Source organism: Telmatherina bonti, assembly GCF_933228915.1.
Source record: "Telmatherina bonti genome assembly, chromosome: 14".
Taxonomy (NCBI): Eukaryota; Metazoa; Chordata; class Actinopteri; order Atheriniformes; family Telmatherinidae; genus Telmatherina; species Telmatherina bonti.
Genome location: NC_136612.1, coordinates 40,604,962 through 40,613,601, shown reverse-complemented (window position 1 = coordinate 40,613,601; position 8,640 = coordinate 40,604,962).

The window sequence follows — 8,640 nt, the reverse complement described above, 5'->3', positions numbered from 1 at the left end:
CGTCTACTGGTCCGTCTACTGGTCCGTCTACTGGTCCGTCTACTGGTCCGTCTACTGCTCCGTCCACTGGTCCGTCTACTGCTCCGTCTACTGCTCCATCTACTGGTCCATCTACTGATCCGTCTACTGGTCCGTCTACTATTCTATCTACTGCTCCGTCTACTGGTCCATCTACTGCTCCGTCCACTTATCCGTTTACTGCTCCGTCCACTGGTCCGTCTACTGATCCGTCTACTGGTCCGTCTACTAGTCCGTCTACTGCTCCGTCTACTGCTCCGTCCACTGGTCCGTCTACTGCTCCGTCTACTGGTCCATCTACTGGTCCGTCTACTGGTCCGTCTACTGCTCCGTCTACTGGTCCGTCTACTGCTCCGTCTACTGGTCCGTCTACTGCTCCGTCTACTGGTCCATCTACTGGTCCATCTACTCATCCGTCCACTGGTCCGTCCACTGCTCCGTCTACTGCTCTGTCTACTTCTCGTTCTACTGCTCCCTCTACTGGTCCATCTACTGCTCCGTCCACTGGTCTATCTACTGCTCCGTCCACTGGTCCATCTACTGCTCCATCTAGTAGTCCATCTACTGCTCCGTCTACTAGTCCTTCTACTGCTCCGTCTACTGGTCCGTCTACTGGTCCGTCCACTGGTCCGTCTACTGATTCGTCCACTGCTCCATCTACTGCTCCCTCTACTGGTCCGTCTACTGATTCGTCCTCTGCTCCGTCGACTGGTCCATCTTCTGCTCCGTCCACTTATCCGTCTACTGCTCCGTCCACTGGTCCGTCTACTGATCCGTCGACTGGTCCGTCTACTATTCTATCTACTGCTCCGTCTACTGGTCCATCTACATCTCCGTCCACTTATCCGTCTACTGCTCCGTCCACTGGTCCGTCTACTGATCCGTGTACTGCTCCGTCTACTGCTCCGTCTACTGGTCCATCTACTGCTCCGTCCACTGCTCCGTCTACTGCTCCGTCTACTGCTCCGTCTACTGCTCCGTCCACTGGTCCGTCTACTGCTCCGTCTACTGCTCCGTCTACTGGTCCGTCTACTGCTCCGTCTACTGCTCCGTCCACTGCTCCGTCCACTGCTCCGTCTACTGCTCCGTCTACTGCTCCGTCCACTGGTCCGTCTACTGCTCCGTCTACTGGTCCATTTACTGCTCCGTCTACTGGTCCGTCTACTGGTCCGTCTACTTCTCCGTCCACTGGTCCGTCTACTGCTCCGTCTACTGGTCCGTCTACTGGTCCGTCTACTGGTCCGTCTACTGCTCCGTCTACTGCTCCGTCCACTGGTCCGTCTACTGCTCCGTCTACTGGTCCGTCTACTGCTCCGTCTACTGGTCCGTCTACTGGTCCGTCTACTGCTCCGTCCACTGGTCCGTCTACTGCTCCGTCCACTGGTCCATCTACTGATCCGTCTACTGGTCCGTCTACTATTCTATCTACTGCTTTCTCTACTGGTCCATCTACTGCTCCGTCCACTTATCCGTTTACTGCTCCGTCCACTGGTCCGTCTACTGATCCGTCTACTGCTCCGTCTACTAGTCCATCTACTGCTCCGCCTACTGCTCCGTCTACCGCTCCGTCCACTGGTCCGTCTACTGCTCCGTCTACTGGTCCATCTACTGCTCCGTCTACTGCTCCGTCCACTGGTCCGTCTACTGGTCCGTCTACTGCTCCGTCTACTGGTCCATCTACTGATTCGTCCACTGGTCCGTCTACTAGTCCATCTAGTGGTCCTTCTACTGCTCCGTCTACTGGTCCATCTACTGATTCGTCCACTGGTCTGTCTACTGATTCGTCCATTTTTCCATCTACTCCTCCGTCTACTGGTACATCTACTGCTCCGTCTACTTGTCGTTCTACTGCTCCCTCTACTGGTCCATCTACTGCTCCGTCCACTGGTCCATCTACTGATTCGTCCACTGCTCCATCTACTGCTCCGTCTAGTATTCCATCTACTGCTCCGTCTACTGCTCCGTGCACTGGTCCATCTACTGCTCCGTCCACTGGTCCATCTACTGCTCCGTCTAGTATTCCATCTACTGCTCCATCTACTGCTCCGTCCACTTTTCCATCTACTCCTCCGTCTACTGGTCCATCTACTGCTCCGTCTACTTGTCGTTCTACTGCTCCCTCTACTGGTCCATCTACTGCTCCGTCCACTGGTCCATCTACTGATTCGTCCACTGGTCCATCTACTGCTCCGTCTAGTAGTCCATCTACTGCTCCGTCTAGTATTCCATGTACTGCTCCGTCTACTGCTCCGTCCACTGATCCGTCTACTGCTCCGTCCACTGGTCCATCTACTGGTCCGTCTACTGGTCCATCTACAGGTCCATCTACTGCTCCGTCTACTGGTCCATCTACTGGTCCGTCAACTTGTCCATGTACTGCTCCGTCCACTTGTCCATCTACTGCTCCGTCTACTGGTCCATCTACTGCTCCGTCTACTGGTCCATCTACTGCTCCGTCTACTGCTCAGTCCACTGGTCCGTTTACTGCTCCGTCTAGTAGTCCATCTACTTGTCCGTCTACTGGTCCGTCTACTGCTCTGTCCACTGGACACTCTACTGGTCTGTATACTGCTCCTTCTACTAGTCCTTCTACTGCTCCGTCTACTGGTCCATCTACTGATTCGTCCACTGCTCCGTCTACTGGTCCATCTACTGGTCCATCTACTGCTCCGTCTTCTGCTCCGTCCACTGGTCCGTGTACTGCTCCGTCTACTGGTCCGTCTACTGCTCCGTCTACTGGTCCATCTACTGGTCCTTCTACTGCTCCGTCTACTTGTCCGTCTACTGCTCCGTCTACTAGTCCATCTAGTGGTCCTTCTACTGCTCCGTCTACTGGTCCATCTACTGATTCGTCCACTGGTCCGTCTACTAGTCCATCTAGTGGTCCTTCTACTGCTCCGTCTACTGGTCCGTCTACTGATTCGTCCGCTGGTCCGTCTACTGATTCGTCCATTTTTCCATCTACTCCTCCGTCCACTGGTCCATCTACTGATTCGTCCACTGCTCCATCTACTGCTCCGTCTAGTATTCCATCTACTGCTCCGTCTACTGCTCCGTGCACTGGTCCATCTACTGCTCCGTCCACTGGTCCATCTACTGCTCCATCTAGTATTCCATCTACTGCTCCATTTACTGCTCCGTCCACTTTTCCATCTACTGCTCCGTCTACTGGTCCATCTACTGCTCCGTCTACTTGTCCATCTACTGATTCGTCCACTGGTCCATCTACTGCTCCGTCTAGTATTCCATCTACTGCTCCGTCTAATACTCCGTCCACTGGTCCATCTACTTCTCCATCTAGTAGTCCACCTACTTCTCCGTCTAATAGTCCATCTACTGCTCCGTCTACTAGTCCTTCTACTGCTCCGTCTACTGGTCCGTCTCCTGTTCCGTCCACTGGTCCGTCTACTGATTCGTCCACTGCTCCGTCGACTGGTCCATCTTCTGCTCCGTCCACTTATCCGTCTACTGCTCCCTCCACTGGTCCGTCTACTGATCCGTCTACTGCTCCGTCCACTGGTCCGTCCACTGGTCCATCTACTGATTCGTCCTCTGGTCCGTCGACTGGTCCATCTTCTGCTCCGTCCACTTATCCGTCTACTGCTCCGTCCACTGGTCCATCTACTGATTCGTCCTCTGCTCCGTCGACTGGTCCATCTTCTGCTCCGTCCACTTATCCGTCTACTGCTCCGTCCACTGGTCCGTCTACTGATCCGTCTACTGGTCCGTCTACTATTCTATCTACTGCTCCGTCTACTGGTCCATCTACTGCTCCGTCCACTTATCCGTCTACTGCTCCGTCCACTGGTCCGTCTACTGATCCGTCTACTGGTCCATCTACTGCTCCGTCTACTGCTCAGTCCACTGGTCCGTTTACTGCTCCGTCTGGTAGTCCATCTACTTGTCCGTCTTCTGGTCCGTCTACTGCTCTGTCCACTGGACACTCTACTGGTCTGTATACTTCTCCTTCTACTAGTCCTTCTACTGCTCCGTCTACTGGTCCATCTACTGATTCGTCCACTGCTCCGTCTACTGGTCCATCTACTGCTCCGTCTACTGGTCCATCTACTGCTCCGTCTTCTGCTCCGTCCACTGGTCCGTGTACTGCTCCGTCTACTGGTCCGTCTACTGCTCCGTCTACTGGTCCATCTACTGGTCCATCTACTGGTCCATCTACTGCTCCGTCTACTTGTCCGTCTACTGCTCCGTCTACTGCTCCGTCTACTGCTCCGTCTACTAATCCATCTAGTGGTCCTTCTACTGCTCCGTCTACTGGTCCATCTACTGATTCGTCCACTGGTCCGTCTACTAGTCCATCTAGTGGTCCTTCTACTGCTCCGTCTACTGGTCCATCTACTGATTCGTCCACTGGTCCGTCTACTGATTCGTCCATTTTTCCATCTACTCCTCCGTCTACTTGTTGTTCTACTGCTCCCTCTACTGGTCCATCTACTGCTCCGTCCACTGGTCCATCTACTGCTCCGTCTAGTATTCCATCTACTGCTCCATTTACTGCTCCGTCCACTTTTCCATCTACTCCTCCGTCTACTGGTCCATCTACTGCTCCTTCTAGTAGTCCATCTACTGCTCCGTCTAGTATTCCATCTACTGCTCCGTCTACTGCTCCGTCCACTGGTCCATCTACTGCTCCATCTAGTAGTCCATCTACTTCTCCGTCTAGTAGTCCATCTACTGCTCCGTCTACTAGTCATTCTACTGCTCCGTCTACTAGTCATTCTACTGCTCCGTCTACTGGTCCGTCTCCTGCTCCGTCCACTGGTCCGTCTACTGATTCGTCCACTGCTCCGTCTACTGCTCCCTCTACTGGTCCGTCTACTGATCCGTCTACTGCTCCGTCCACTGGTCCGTCTACTGATTCGTCCTCTGCTCCGTCGACTGGTCCATCTTCTGCTCCGTCCACTTATCCGTCTACTGCTCCGTCCACTGGTCCGTCTACTGGTCCGTCTACTATTCTATCTACTGCTCCGTCTACTGGTCCATCTACTGCTCCGTCCACTTATCCGTCTACTGCTCCGTCCACTGGTCCGTCTACTAGTCCATCTACTGCTCCGTCTACTGGTCCGTCTACTGGTCCGTCTACTGGTCCGTCTACTGGTCCGTCTACTGCTCCGTCTACTGGTCCGTCTACTGCTCCGTCTACTGCTCCGTCTACTGGTCCATCTACTGGTCCATCTACTCATCCGTCCACTGGTCGGTCCACTGCTCCGTCTACTGCTCTGTCTACTTCTCGTTCTACTGCTCCCTCTACTGGTCCATCTACTGCTCCGTCCCCTGGTCTATCTACTGCTCCGTCCACTGGTCCATCTACTGCTCCATCTAGTAGTCCATCTACTGCTCCGTCTACTAGTCCTTCTACTGCTCCGTCTACTGGTCCGTCTCCTGCTCCGTCCACTGGTCCGTCTACTGATCCGTCGACTGGTCCGTCTACTATTCTATCTACTGCTCCGTCTACTGGTCCATTTACTGCTCCGTCCACTTATCCGTCTACTGCTCCGTCCACTGGTCCGTCTACTGATCCGTCTACTGCTCCGTCTACTGCTCCGTCTACTGGTCCATCTACTGCTCCGTCCACTGCTCCGTCTACTGCTCCGTCTACTGCTCCGTCCACTGGTCCGTCTACTGCTCCGTCTACTGCTCCGTCTACTGCTCCGTCCACTGCTCCGTCCACTGCTCCGTCTACTGCTCCGTCTACTGATCCGTCCACTGGTCCGTCTACTCCTCCGTCTACTGGTACATCTACTGCTCCGTCTACTTGTCGTTCTACTGCTCCCTCTACTGGTCCATCTACTGCTCCGTCCACTGGTCCATCTACTGATTCGTCCACTGCTCCATCTACTGCTCCGTCTAGTATTCCATCTACTGCTCCGTCTACTGCTCCGTGCACTGGTCCATCTACTGCTCCGTCCACTGGTCCATCTACTGCTCCGTCTAGTATTCCATCTACTGCTCCATCTATTGCTCCGTCCACTTTTCCATCTACTCCTCCGTCTACTGGTCCATCTACTGCTCCGTCTACTTGTCGTTCTACTGCTCCCTCTACTGGTCCATCTACTGCTCCGTCCACTGGTCCATCTACTGATTCGTCCACTGGTCCATCTACTGCTCCGTCTAGTAGTCCATCTACTGCTCCGTCTAGTATTCCATGTACTGCTCCGTCTACTGCTCCGTCCACTGATCCGTCTACTGCTCCGTCCACTGGTCCATCTACTGGTCCGTCTACTGGTCCATCTACAGGTCCATCTACTGCTCCGTCTACTGGTCCATCTACTGCTCCGTCTACTGCTCCGTCCACTGGTCCGTCTACTGCTCCGTCTACTGGTCCATCTACTGCTCCGTCTACTGGTCCGTCTACTGCTCCGTCTACTGCTCCGTCCACTGGTCCGTCTACTGCTCCGTCCACTGGTCCGTCTACTGCTCCGTCTACTGGTCCGTCTACTGCTCCGTCTACTGGTCCGTCTACTGCTCCGTCTACTGCTCCGTCCACTGGTCCGTCTACTGCTCCGTCTACTGGTCCATCTACTGGTCCGTCTACTGGTCCGTCTACTGGTCCGTCTACTGGTCCGTCTACTGGTCCATCTACTGCTCCGTCTACTGGTCCGTCTACTGCTCCGTCTACTGGTCCGTCTACTGCTCCGTCTACTGGTCCATCTACTGGTCCATCTACTCATCCGTCCACTGGTCCGTCCACTGCTCCGTCTACTGCTCTGTCTACTTCTCGTTCTACTGCTCCCTCTACTGGTCCATCTACTGCTCCGTCCACTGGTCTATCTACTGCTCCGTCCACTGGTCCATCTACTGCTCCATCTAGTAGTCCATCTACTGCTCCGTCTACTAGTCCTTCTACTGCTCCGTCCACTGGTCCGTCTACTGATTCGTCCACTGCTCCATCTACTGCTCCCTCTACTGGTCCGTCTACTGATCCGTCTACTGCTCCGTCCACTGGTCCATCTACTGATTCGTCCTCTGCTCCGTCGACTGGTCCGTCTACTGATCCGTCGACTGGTCCGTCTACTATTCTATCTACTGCTCCGTCTACTGGTCCATCTACATCTCCGTCCACTTATCCGTCTACTGCTCCGTCTACTGGTCCGTCTACTGATCCGTGTACTGCTCCGTCTACTGCTCCGTCTACTGGTCCATCTACTGCTCCGTCCACTGCTCCGTCTACTGCTCCGTCTACTGCTCCATCTTCTGCTCCGTCCACTTATCCGTCTACTGCTCCGTCCACTGGTCCGTCTACTGATCCGTCGACTGGTCCGTCTACTATTCTATCTACTGCTCCGTCTACTGGTCCATCTACATCTCCGTCCACTTATCCGTCTACTGCTCCGTCTACTGGTCCGTCTACTGATCCGTGTACTGCTCCGTCTACTGCTCCGTCTACTGGTCCATCTACTGCTCCGTCCACTGCTCCGTCTACTGCTCCGTCTACTGCTCCGTCTACTGCTCCGTCCACTGGTCCGTCTACTGCTCCGTCTACTGCTCCGTCTACTGGTCCGTCTACTGCTCCGTCTACTGCTCCGTCCACTGCTCCGTCCACTGCTCCGTCTACTGCTCCGTCTACTGCTCCGTCCACTGGTCCGTCTACTGCTCCGTCTACTGGTCCATTTACTGCTCCGTCTACTGGTCCGTCTACTGCTCCGTCCACTGGTCCGTCTACTGCTCCGTCTACTGGTCCGTCTACTGCTCCGTCTACTGGTCCGTCTACTGCTCCGTCTACTGCTCCGTCCACTGGTCCATCTACTGCTCCGTCTAGTATTCCATCTACTGCTCCATCTACTGCTCCGTCCACTTTTCCATCTACTCCTCCGTCTACTGGTCCATCTACTGCTCCGTCTACTTGTCGTTCTACTGCTCCCTCTACTGGTCCATCTACTGCTCCGTCCACTGGTCCATCTACTGATTCGTCCACTGGTCCATCTACTGCTCCGTCTAGTAGTCCATCTACTGCTCCGTCTAGTATTCCATGTACTGCTCCGTCTACTGCTCCGTCCACTGATCCGTCTACTGCTCCGTCCACTGGTCCATCTACTGGTCCGTCTACTGGTCCATCTACAGGTCCATCTACTGCTCCGTCTACTGGTCCATCTACTGGTCCGTCAACTTGTCCATGTACTGCTCCGTCCACTTGTCCATCTACTGCTCCGTCTACTGGTCCATCTACTGCTCCGTCTACTGGTCCATCTACTGCTCCGTCTACTGCTCAGTCCACTGGTCCGTTTACTGCTCCGTCTAGTAGTCCATCTACTTGTCCGTCTACTGGTCCGTCTACTGCTCTGTCCACTGGACACTCTACTGGTCTGTATACTGCTCCTTCTACTAGTCCTTCTACTGCTCCGTCTACTGGTCCATCTACTGATTCGTCCACTGCTCCGTCTACTGGTCCATCTACTGGTCCATCTACTGCTCCGTCTTCTGCTCCGTCCACTGGTCCGTGTACTGCTCCGTCTACTGGTCCGTCTACTGCTCCGTCTACTGGTCCATCTACTGGTCCTTCTACTGCTCCGTCTACTTGTCCGTCTACTGCTCCGTCTACTAGTCCATCTAGTGGTCCTTCTACTGCTCCGTCTACTGGTGCATCTACTGATTCGTCCACTGGTC